This window comes from Schistocerca nitens, chromosome 3 (assembly GCF_023898315.1).
Source record: "Schistocerca nitens isolate TAMUIC-IGC-003100 chromosome 3, iqSchNite1.1, whole genome shotgun sequence".
NCBI lineage: Eukaryota > Metazoa > Arthropoda > Insecta > Orthoptera > Acrididae > Schistocerca > Schistocerca nitens.
Window position 1 is genome coordinate 445567311 of NC_064616.1, and position 13719 is coordinate 445581029.

The window sequence follows — 13719 nt, forward strand, 5'->3', positions numbered from 1 at the left end:
TAGGAAATATACTATATGCACAAATATATGTCAGTTGTTAACAAGACACGCGAGAAATTGTATGGGAGGCCCAGTAGGATGTAAGGTCTAGAGCAGCACTCTGTGACGTAATAAATTGTACAGCTGAAACAGTAACTGACTTTTCACATCTTTTGAGAACCATGGTCCTCTCTGACCCATTTTCACTTAAGAAACTTACATGAAACATCAACTATAGGGAAGCAACAATATGAAGGTAAGTTATGGACCACATTTATTATTTTGAACAAACTGAGATTTATCCACCAGATTTCGAGAACATTTATTTCAGCTACCACTGACAAAATTAATATTCATAAAAATGTTTACTTTGAATTATTTTCAGTTGACATCTGTTCCCAGCAAGGTAGTTGCACTGTAGTCATCAAGCATCAAATAGCATACTGGCATCAAAACAGGAAACATTTCACATTCAGACTGCTTACAGCGCTATATTTTCAACTGGTGACCAAAAGTGGAACTATCATTTTTACAGCATACCCCACGAGTTTCCCATGATGTATGCATCCTACACTGCAGCACTCAGTGCACCTTCAATTTAATTACAACCACCTGGTATTTATTACTTTTGTTACAAATGTATATATGTTTAAACCAACATAAAAAATCAGCTGAAATTTAAAGGTATCTGTATTGCTACACTCTCAAACAGCCCACCCTCTCCCCCTCAGGGATGTGAATGAAAAGATTTTTTTAAAAAAATTAGAAGAATTCTGTTTCCCCTTCTGGTGAAACAAGGTAATCAGGAAATTCATTTCACACTTACTCATCTGACTGTGGTCAATGATGTATGTTTATGGGTTCCAACGGTGTATTTACTTCTGTACATGTGTATTTTCAGCATTCTCCTTGAATTTGTAAATCCTGAGAATCAAATTTTCCATGTGGGATATAAATGGAATTGCTACTCTCCCCTATTACTAAAATATTGTGGAAAGTGGAAATCGCTTTGACAATTTGCCTTGTTTTTCTGGGCTTAGAGAAACACTCGAAAAAATGCACATATAAGTCCAAAAAATGTTTTCAGGCACATTTACTGCTGTAGAGGACCATAGATAAACACTCAGTTTTGCACTGATTGACCTCTGAAAGGATACCGGAACCTCTTCATAATGCATCTTTTTAGAGCAAATGCGTCATCACTAACAACGACATATGGTGTCTGAACAGTTCTATCCATTAAAGTTAGACTCAAGATATTCTGAGAGCTTACAATTATTAAAAGCTCCACCATAACATATTTTATCATTAGAGCCTACACCGAAGTATACAACTCTATAGACTGGTCCAGGCAGTTCTAATAGCACAACACTATGCATGCCTTTTTAATTAAAGTACATATTGCCTTCTTTCTTGGGAGCCTCTAAGACAATGTTTTCCAGCCATAGCACCAATGCACTTCGAAAAACCTCATCTATTTTCAAAACTATTGGCGATTTGTAAACATTCTTCTTCTGTTGAAGGTCCCTAACTTATAAAAAAAAGAATTATATCTGAAATGTATCCCTTTGAAGATACATACAACATCATGACATTTATTTTAGGTATCAGGAAATGTCATACATGAAAATGAGTGAGAGACAAATTCTTTTCTGAAAAACACTCTCAGTGACATAGAAAAAACAAGAAGTACTGTGGAAAAAGAAAACAGAAAATAAGCAGGGAAATACCAATACTATTCTCAGCAGGTCAACTGGAGCAGTGCAGAAGCCTGTTGATCAGCATCAGATGTTTGCAGATAACGTAGCATTTGAGCTGCTTTCATTACTGCAACCTTCAAGTAATATATCGCTATAGATATTCGGATTTAGGTTATGACATGCTCGAGATGCCTGCCATCATTGGCGATGATGTGCCACGGATGGATGGTGAAATTCTGCATGATGTGCTGAAGTGTTGGAACATCAATGCCGTCCATCACCTCCTCAATAGCTATTTTTAGCTCAGCAGTGATTTTGAGGTTATTTCTGAACATTTTGTCTTCAATATAGCCCCACAAAAAAAGGAGTCACATGTTTTCAGATTCGGAGAATATGGCGGCCAATCAATGACCATCCCAGTGGCTTCTGGGTACCCCAGAGCAAGAACGCGGTCCCCAAAGTTCTCTTCCAGGACATCAAACACTCCTGCTTCGATGTGGTCGACTTTCGTCTTGCATGAACCACATCTTGTCGAAATCAGTGTCATTTGGATAATGGGGATGGAATCATCTTCCAAAACTTTCACGTACCATTCAGTAGTCACCATGCCATCAAGGAATATCACACTGATTATTTGAACATTGCACACCACAGAGTCATCTGTTGACGGTGAAGAGACTGTCTCGATCGCGAAATGCGGATTCGCAGTCCCCCAAACGCACCAATTTTGCTTATTGATGAACCCATCCAAATGAAAGTGGGCTTCATTGATAAACCAAACCATGCATGCGCATACTAAATCCTATCATGTACCATGGCCAGCCATGCAGTTTGAATGTCCTAACGCAAACCGTTCAGAAGTTATGACGATTTCATTTCATATAGTTCAATAATTATCGTGGGTGCCAACAATTTTTTTATTATGTGCACACCATCTGAGAAAGTTATTATTTTTTTCTGATACTGCCGAAGTGCATCACCCAAAAGGTAATTGTTTTGTAAATTTTCTGCTTAAGTGTATTGAAATACCAAAATTCTAGCTTTCAGATATTCTCTTTTCAAACATTTAAGCAGAAATACACAGCTGTCCATACCACTTGGAGAAAATGTGCACTCTGAGACTTAGAAAATATACATCAGCAAGTTGAAACTATCGTCTAGAAATAATTTAGTTAAGTAAGTATAAATGTGTAGTTATATCTTTCATTTGATATTTAAGTGTTTTATTCTTTACTTGTGGCTAAATTCTGAAGAGTAATTAAAATATGATCTTTTTTGTGATGTAACTTGTCGCATTTTTAATCCTGTTTTCGAATACTTAAGTCTATGATTGACAAGAGATTTTCAAAACTTGCATACAACATTCTCACGACGTTTTTAATCTGAGCAAAGTTCTCTGATTTTATTTCGTTCAGTTGTGTTTCTTGAAAACTTAAACATGTCCACCTCTGTATGCACTTTTTCATCCAAACATTTCTTTTTTCCTTATTTTTTGTGACTTTTTCCTTAGCAACACAGTGAAACAATGGTGACAGATACTCTGATTTGTGCGTACGGCACTGTAAACTACAACTTGCCTGTCTCACGACAGCAGTTGTGGTGGAAACACTTCCGCAAGCACTTGCAACAATTCCCTGAAACTAACTTGCTCAGTGACTTGCAGAAGTAAACACCTCAACAAGTACTTGCAAAAGTTACTTGCTAGTGGACACACGCTTTTATGCTGCTTGTCCAGTTTTTAGCACCAAATTTCTTGCTAGTGACCTACCGCTAGCAAATGTCTGGGGGGATACGTCTTTCGATGTTTTCACACTGTCTGGGTTTCTGCAGTGCATTTTCATACGGCTGTTTGTGTTCTGCAGGTGCTCTTACTGTAATCCTCGTATTATGATATGTTTGTTCAGCAGTCGTGAATGGATATTTCTTAGCAGAGAAATATACCTTATTTCCCTTCCTGTAATGCAGTCAGTGCACTGCGTATCTTGAGGTTCTGTGTTTACTCTTGGTTTTCCTGGGTTTTCCACAATGGCTCTAATGTTGCTTTTGTGCGATTTTGTTTCGTTGCTGCACCTTTTATTTGTTTGGTTCCATGTGTTTTATAACTCAGTCATCTTAACTCGCAAACATGAACAGAAATAGAACATAAACAAAATCATAGCTCCCTTTTCAAACTTATGACACTTCAATACAGCGAACACATAGCCTACGCGAATCGTGGGTAAAGACCGAAAACATTCTGCAGTATAATTTAAATGGCGGCACCCACACTGGCAGTGCCGTCACTGCACGGTACCGTCAAGGTTTCTTGGGAAACAAGTTTTGGTCGCTGAAGTCATCTGTTCACTTGACATCCAAGCTCTTTCAAATGGTTCAAATGGCTCTGAGCACTATGGGACTTAACATCTGTGGTCATCAGTCCCCTAGAACTTAGAACTACTTAAACCTAACTAACCTAAGGACATCACACACATCCATGCCCGAGGCAGGATTCGAGCCTGCGACCGTAGCAGTCCCGCGGTTCCGGACTAGGCGCCTAGAACCGCTAGACCACCGCGGCCGGCCCCAAGCTCTTTCCTCCTGATACATGGCCATGCGCAGATCTACATATTTCGTTTCATCGCGGTTTTTGTGCTTAATTTCAGTTGTTTTTTGTTCGTAATTGGTTATAAATTGTTCCGTTTCGTTACTTCTTTTATTAAAATTTATAATAAATGATGAAAGATTAATTGAAGCATTGAGGTGGCAATCTGAAATATACAACATGAGCATACAAAATAACTTGCCTTCAGCTACATTTATTAAGCGGATTTTCCTTCGTACCGGTACGATATTTAATATTTTATAATGAAATGCATTTCAGTACAGCTGCAACTAAATGTATTGTGAAGAGAATCAAATTGATTAGTAGGTTGAAGATATTTTATGTTGTCAGGCATTTGCATCGTTTCGTAAAGAAATGGACTCAAACCTTCAGACATTGCTAGTTGTTTGTTTAAATATGTGTTTGTCGCGGGCTTATTTATTATTAAGTAACTCTCTGGATTGTGTGTGAAACAGTTTTGCAAGCATTAGTGATCAATATTTATATGGTTTCACCAGCTATTCCCAATACAAATGAGACACTTGGAACTGTTAAAAGCCAACTACAAAACTTAAAGAAAAACTACAAATCTTGAAGGGAAAGGCATTGAGGGAGATAAGACTACTGCACACAAATATGCACTGGACTAGCAACTAAATTTTACCTTAAAAAAAATCAATTTTTCATGGGATTTGATGGCAGCTCGTAACACTGAGTTCCTTTGAGTGATTCTGGATGCAGTTTGACGCTGGCCGGGGTGGTCGAGCGGTTCTAGGCGCTACAGTCTGGAACCGCGCGGCCGCTACGGTCGCAGGTTCGAATCCTGCCTCGGGCATGGATGTGTGTGATATCCTTAGGTTACTTAGGCTTAAGTAGTTCTAAGTTCTAGGGGACTGATGACCTCAGAAGTTAAGTCCCATTGTGCTCAGAGCCATTTGAACCATTTGAACACTTCCGTCTTCCTTCCCTACTATACACGCCATACCTGCAAATTATAAGCCATTTGAGTCCAATAAATGTCATTTTCGTACAGTTGTGGACTCAAGCATCCACATTCTGTATGTCCACTTCGCGCGTAAAAACAGTTGAAAATCACCTTGGGAAGATCGCAATTTCCGCCGAAAAAAAAAAAAAAAAAAGTTACGGAGAGCCCGTGCGAGTTGATATCACGTGAATTGAAAGGACTTGACGTGAAGTTGCCGTAATATGATGGTGCCATGACGGCCAGTGTGAATTTGCCTTAATTTGGTAGCAACAATGTTGCAAAGAAGTGCCAGCGGTAGTACGAACGAAGCACAGTGTTACCACATAAACGCTGCCACTGGACGGCACCTGTGGCAGTGAATAGTGTGCCGTTAGTGTCATGGGGCAATACAGTTCAATTTACTGCTATAAATTTTAGACCTGTCATCCTGAAACTCTAAACAGGTCGTATACATTCAATACTCAAGTCGAAACAAGGCCCCCGGAGTAGACAACATTCCATTGGAACTACTGTCAGCCTAGGGAGAGCCTTCCTGACAAAACTGTACCATCTGGTGAGCAAGATGTATGAAACAGGCGAAATACCCTCAGACTTCAAGAAGTATATAATAATTCCAATCCCAAAGAAAGCAGGTGTTGACAGATGTGAAAATTACCGAACTATCAGTTTAGTAAGTCACAGCTGCAAAATACTAACGCGAATTCTTTACAGAAGAATGGAAAAACTAGTAGAAGCCGACCTCGGGGAAGATCAGTTTGGATTCCGTAGAAATGTTGGAACATGTGAAGCAATACTGACCCTACGACTCATCTTAGAAGCTAGATTAAGGAAGGGCAAACCTACGTTTCTAGCATTTGTAGACTTAGAGAAAGCTTTTGACAATGTTGACTGGAATACTCTCTTTCAAATTCTGAAGGTGGCAGGGGTAAAATACAGGGAGCGAAGGGCTATTTACAATTTGTACAGAAACCAGATGGCAGTTATAAGAATCGAGGGGCATGAGAGGGAAGCAGTGGTTGGGAAGGGAGTGAGACAGGGCTGTAGCCTATCCTTGATGTTATTCAATCTGCATATTGAGCAAACAGTGAAGAAAACAAAAGAAAAATTCGGAGTAGGTATTAAAATCCATGGAGAAGAAATAAAAACTTTGTGGTTCGCCGATGACATTGTAATTCTGTCAGAGACAGCAAAGGACTTGGAAGAGCAGTTGAATGGAATGGATAGTGTCTTGAAAGGAGGATATAAGATGAACATCAACAAAAGCAAAACGTGGATAATGGAATGTAGTCGAATTAAGTCGGGTGATGCTGAGGGAATTAGATTAGGAAATGAGACACTTAAAGTAGTAAAGGAGTTTTGCTATTTTGGGAGCAAAATAACTGATGATGGTCGAAGTAGAGAGGATATAAAATGTAGACTGGCAATGGCAAGGAAAGCATTTCTGAAGAAGAGAAATTTGTTAACATCGAGAATAGATGTGTCAGGAAGTCGTTTCTGAAAGTATTTGTATGGAGTGTAGCCATGTATGGAAGTGAAACATGGACGATAAATAGTTTGGACAAGAAGAGAATAGAAGCTTTCGAAATGTGGTGCTAAAGAAGAATGCTGAAGATTAGATGGGTAGATCACGTAACTATGAGGAAGTATTGAATAGGATTGGGGAGAAGAGAAGTTTGTGGCACAACTTGACAAGAAGGAAGGATCGGTTGGTAGGACATGTTCTGAGGCATCAAGGGATCACCAATTTAGTACTGGAGGGCAGCGTGGAGGGTAAAAATCGTAGAGGGAGACCAAGAGATGAATACACTAAGCAGATTCAGAAGGATGTAGGTTGCGGTAGGTACAGGGAGATGAAGAGGCTTGCACAGGATAGAGTAGCATGGAGAGCTGCATCAAACCAGTCTCAGGACTGAAGACGACAACAACAACAACAACAACAACAACATCAACAACAAAATGGTCCAAATGGCTCTGAGCACTATGGGACTCAACTGCTGTGGTCGTAAGTCCCCTAGAACTTAGAACTACTTAAACCTAACTAACCTAAGGACACCACACACATCCATGCCCAAGGCAGGATTCGAACCTGCGGCCGTAGCGGTCGTGCGGTTCCAGACTGCAGCGCCTTTAACCGCTCGGCCAACAACAACAAGAATATACATAGCTATACTATGTTAGCAACTCTATTGATAGTAATAATGTAGACATAAAACACAATATACCGTAATAAAATAAAAACAACATAAAATAAAGGAAATTTAATTAAATTTCTAAGTGAATAACTTCCAGCTTAAATTACTACACCTGTTACTGGTAGCCTCGAAAGAGCTCGAGGCCTGCCAACTTACTACAACTATACCTACCCCTATTCCTACACCATTCTACTTTGCTTCCACTAGTAAGTGCATGCCTCAGCTATCCTCAAGTGTACACACACTCATGTGGACTGCCATTGCACTTTTTTTTTATAGTTTCTCGTACTTATATTTTATCCACGCCTGACATTCTGTGTTAGGGAGGAAACAATTCTTGTTATTCTTTTACATTGTTGTTCTGATCTGATGACGTCATTTTGATTTCAGAACATCTGTTTAATCTTTAAAGACTGAAAGGTACATCAGTTGCTTTTTAGACATTTGATGTGCACCCATATTGACCGTGGTCCGTAAGTTTTCGCCATTTACAAATTATTCTTTGCAGATCACAGTACAACTATCTGCATTCCCTCTCGACCTGGGAATGAGGGCAACCAAAAACAACATGATCAGGAGAGCCTTCTTCTGGACATTCATAGACTGGTGTGGTCCTACATCCCACTTGACATAGATGTTTTGGATACGAACCACCACATGTTAATAGGTGCACCATCCCTCGAGTAGTGCCAATATCATACATACTGGCAGTAAGCTTGTTCTTAATGCTTGGGAATTTGCTGTATACTCACGTTGCAATGCTTCTAGTATCCCAATTCTTCTTCTTCTTCTTCCGTATCCGGATGCACCAATTATATCTTCCCTTCCCAGTCCTTACAACGTAGGTTGCTTTGTCATTGACTTTCAAAATATCGTCTTTAATGCATGTTATAGACATATCTGGGCAAATCAATAGGTGGTCCAAGTCCTGTATTGCTCCGCATTCACACCTATCGCTATCACTGTAGCCCCATTTAAATAGGTTTGATTTGCATCCAGTTATTCCAGTGCGCAGCCGGTTTAATGACCTCCAAGTTGTAAAAAAATAGTTGAAATCCTGCAGATCCCTCCTCAAGCAGTTCCATTGTGGAATGTGGCACCATTTCTTCCCAAAGAGATAGCCGCCTTGCGACGGGCTTGGTGGCGAGCTCTTCAGTAGTTTCAATGAAACTCCTACGGGATTTCAGCCGGACACGTTGTTTTCGGTGAATATGCATCGGGTGTCGAGGATCATTCTTTTGTTTTTATCTTTCGATCTCGGCGGCTACTTGTCTGCGGATAGTGGGTGGTGCTATGCCTACGATGGGATAAATTTTGTCTTTGGGAATTGGTTTGAGGCATCGTGTGGCAATATGTACAGTTTCGTTTACGGCGACGTCGACTTGCTTAGTGTGAGCAGAGTTCCTCCAAACTGGCGCCGCGTATTCCGCTGCTAAGATACTCAGCGCCAGACACGTGGTGCGCAAAACGTGTGGTTGAGCTCCCCACGATGAACCTGTTAGCTTCCGCAGTATGTTGTTCCTGGCACAGACCTTTTTTTTTTAGTGTTGTGACAATGCTGCTTAAAAGTAAGCGCTCTGTCCAATGTTACTCCTAGGTATTTTGGGCTGTTTGTATGCTTCAGCTCTTCCCCTTGCCACATGACTCGGAGTTTCCGTTTGGCTTGTTTGTTCCTAAGATGGAAGGCGGACACTTGAGATTTACTAGGGTTTGGTTTGAAATTATTGCCTTCGCAATAGGTAGAAAGTTCCGTTAAGGCTCCAGTGAGGTTCTCCTCCACTTGTTCAAAGGTTTTATCCTGTGTGGCCACTGCTGCATCATCAGCATAAATGAACATTCGTGTCTGGTGGCTGATGGGAAGGTCATTCATATAGATGTTAAATAATATTGGAGCCAAGACACTACCCTGTGCAAGTCCATTTTTCTGTGTCCTCCATCGGCTGTTTTTAGATTGTAAGGTTACACAGTAGCGTCTGTTCTGTAGCATGCATTGCACGAACATAGAAAGGGTGTGGTCCTTTGTGACATTATACACTTTCTGGGTAAGCAACTTATGGTTAACTGTGTCATATATGGCACTGAGATCCAGAAATGTGACCCCCGTTACTTCTCCTCTCTGATAGCCGTCTTCGATATACTGTGTGAGATTAAGTATCTGGCCACAGCATGATTTTCCTGGTCGAAATCCAGCTTGTTCGTTAATGAGGGCTTTGTCCACATAATCAGCTATGCGTTTGAGGATCATTCGCTCCAGCACTTTAAATAGATGACAAAGCATGGGGCAGGCCGGAAATTTTTAGCTTCAGCTGGGTCTTGCCCTGGTTTTAGCAACGCAACAACCTGAGCTTTCCTCCACAGTTTAGGAATTTGCATTGTTATAATACAGTTATTCATTAGCTCTAGGATCCATGCTTGTACTCTCGGTCCAAAATATTTAATTTGCCCAGATCTCAGATCGTCGAGGCCAGCGTTCTTATTGTTTTTCAAATCGTTGATGGCGTCTTGTAGCTCCTGAATGAAGAACGGGCGAGCTAGGAAGCTAGTCTCCTCATTCAATTTTCTTTTGATTTTGCCATTCCTGATCTTCCTTTTAGTTTTTCCGTTCATGAGCAGTTGGTGAGCTATCTGATCAGGTGTAACTTCACTGTAATTTGGTTGTGGTTCTGTTGGGTCGTTGCTGAGACTTTTGAGCAGTTTCCATGCCTTCCTACTGCTATGCTTCATGTCCATCTCTTGTAGGAGGTTGCACCACTTTTCCTTTCTTGCTTCGGAGATACCAGACATCAGTACCTCACCTGCCTGGATCGTTTCCTCTGAGAGGGGGTCCTTATTGTAAAGTTGTTCATACTTTTTCAGAGCTTCCTTGCTGCTACCATTGAGTCCAACGATATACTGAGTGCGACACCCTCTAGGTATGCGCCATCGAGAGATTTTTTTTACGAGGTCTATAAAAGTTTCATATGATTGTACTTCTGGTTTAATTTGCAAGATATCCTTATCAAGGTCCTCTGTGAAGAGTTCCCAATGAGAATTTATGAAGTTGAAGCGTCTCTTGAAGGGCATTACATCTGATTTGATTAGTGTCGTAATGCAGCAAGTTATTGCTCTGTGTTGCGATCTTGGAATTGGGTCCTCGATTTGCTTTACAGTTTGCGGGGATACCTTCTCAGAGACAAAGATGTTATCTGGATTATGTCCTCGTTTCCATCTTCCGCTGTTAAATGATGCAGGCAACTTTGGGTCATGTACCAATTTCAGTTTAGACTGGTCTGCCCAAATTTCCAGCATTTCGCCATCATCATTTGTCTCTTTATAGCCCCATGTGAGACCGTGACAGTTAAAATCTCCTAGCAGAACTTTAATGTTTTTTGAATGGGAATTTCCAGGCTCCGTAAATTTGAACCTCGCACTGGGTGGTTTGTACACGGATGCTACACTACATGACTGTAGCTCAATAGTTAAAATTTCTATATTTTCTTCACAGGTCAAAGCACAGGAGCAAACGTCTAAGTTCGGTTTCACAAATATAGGACTTCCGTACCTTTCGTGTGGTCTCTCAAAAACTAATTTCATGCCCTATATTTTTGGTCTATGGATAAATGGTGCTCTATGTGTTTCTTGTAACACTAAAACATCACAGTTGTTTCGTTTGCACAAGTCAGACAACAAAATTTCTTTATATACAGATAAGTCTTCAATATTGCAGGAAGTTGTCACTAGTGATGGTCTTGATAAAGGCCTTTTTTTTGCGGTTCTTCGGAGAGCTGTTTTGGCATCTTAGGTTTTGGTGCTCCGGTGTTTGCAGGATTGGCCGACTACGTCGTTTCCAGGGGACACCCAATTGCTTGTTGTTTGTGTGGTGAATGCAATCTTCGTGGAGGCTCCTGCAGTGTCCCCCAGTATCCCAATCAGACTGCCACTCATACACTTGATCATATTGTCCATAATCCAGTCAGTACAGTGCTACCCTGTAACTTACCAACTTCAAGTGTATGTTCCAGTGTAATCATTAGAATGTCGTTACTGTTCTGAGGCTCTCCAGTTGAAGGCAATGCACCCGGACGTTGGTAGACAAGTCTGCAATGACACTGACTATACAACATGCAGGGGTAATTTATCAGTTGTGGCAGCACAGGCAGTTTGCACTGCTTTCAGGGTAACATGTCCTATGAAGTTCCTTTTCTCATCTAGAAGAATGCCTAGATACTAGCGAACTGTGCTGCAGGTCACAGGGATTCTCTCAAACCTCTGGAAATGATTATTGGTGTGAGACATTGTCACTTCAGATGTATGTAGTTTGTTTTAGGGGCAGCCATAGCCAGTTTGTTATCCATACACCAATACTACTTCTGAAGAAGCACATCATTCGTCTTTTCCTTAAGTCTCGCCCTGGAGTCTGCAGACCAGCTACTACATTATCCATGTGGGCAACACCTTCAACTGAATTTCTCCCACCTAAAAAATGTAACAGGGCTTAATTATTAAGATTCCAGAAAAAATGGCCCAGTTATGGAGCTTTCCTTACTCTGCCGTGCAAGTCAATGGATGCTAATATCCACTACAATAACTGACAAAATCTTGTACAGATATCTGGGAACCTGAGTTCTCCGAAGAGTGCAAACATCACAAAGAATGTGCGATACCTGGTACATCTGTGATGTCAGTTGCTAATGCAATTGCATATTTTGAGACTGAATTTTCTAGAACCTCGAGAGCTCTAGTAACCACATCAGCTAGAGACTTACCTTTCCTAAATCCATATTGGCACTGTTACAAAACTCTAAAGCTCCCTGTGTGGTTGCCACCAGTCATAAAACAGACACTCCTGCACCATGACCAAGACATATAATAAGCGGATCTGTAGCTTTTCCGCAATACCAGGTATTTACCATTTCATTTTCTGATAATTACTGCCCTTGCTGCTTTCCAGATCACCAGGACCCTACCTGTTCACAATGCCTCATTTAGAAATACTGTCAAATAAGGCATTGTCAGTGGATCTGACATCCATACGATGTCAGGGTGGGTGCCTCGGACTTGGTGCCTTTCCCATTTTGAGCACCGAAATTGTGATAGCAAGTTCCTGAAAAAAACACCAACATTTGACTTTGTATTTGTCATGTAGTTTGCTTTGAAGTTGTGTGTGTATTTCAGTACCTGTGTTGGTGTTATCAGGATGTAGTACCTGTGTTTGTGTTATCATCAGGACATACAGCAGTTAGCAGGTATTCTGCTGACACCCTCCATCAAACTGTCATTGAGCCATCATCTCTACAAATTGTGGACATGACAGTACGCCTTTCCACCTACGCAGTCAACGCCTTATACAGTCTTCCCCATATGTCAAACTGCAGTTGCCTTCCATGAAACTACTGGTGTTTTCCTTTGGTTTCCTGAAGCACTGTTTCATAGAGCATCTTAAGTGACCTGTATTCATGGAGCCTCACTATGTGCTCTGGTTGGCGCAAGGCACATTGATAAGCTCTTCATCTTGATCTTACCATTTCCCACAACATGGAAACTTCTGGGCTCCATGGGATTGTAGCATGACTGTCTTTTTCTTACGGGTGTAAATGTCCTGTGCTCTTTGAAAGAGTTTAGTTAATGTCAGTGCACCCAAGTCTACATCTACATCCTCCGCACGCCACCATACGGTGTGTGGCAGAAGGTATCCTGTACCACTACTATTCATTTCCTTTTCCACTTGCAAATAGAGTGAGGGAAAAACTACTGTCTGCATGGCACTGTACATTTTGTTGGCAATGTTCCTCGAAAAGAATGTCACCTTCCTTCTAGGGATCCCCATTTGAGGTCCCGAAGCATCTCCACAATACTTGAATGTTACCAACCGATAACAAATTTCTAAGCCTGCCTCTGAACTGATTCAATGTCCTCCTTCAATCTAACACGATGAGCATCACAAACACATTAGCAGTACTCAATAATGGGTCACACTAGTGTCCTAATGTCATCTCGTTTACAGATGAACCACATTTTCTTAAAATTCTCCCAATAATCCAAAGTCAACCATTCACCTTTCCTACTACAGTCCTTACATGCTTTTTCCATAGCATATCGCTTTGCATCACTACATCTAGATATAGAATCAATGTGACTTTGTCCACCAACACTATTAATGCTGTATTCAAACATTATGGGTTTGTTTTTCCTACACATCTGCATTCACTTACATTTTCTTCAACATTTAGAGCTAGCTGCTATTCATTGCACCAATTCAAAATTTTCTCTAGGTCATTTTGTATCCTCCTACAATCACTCGAC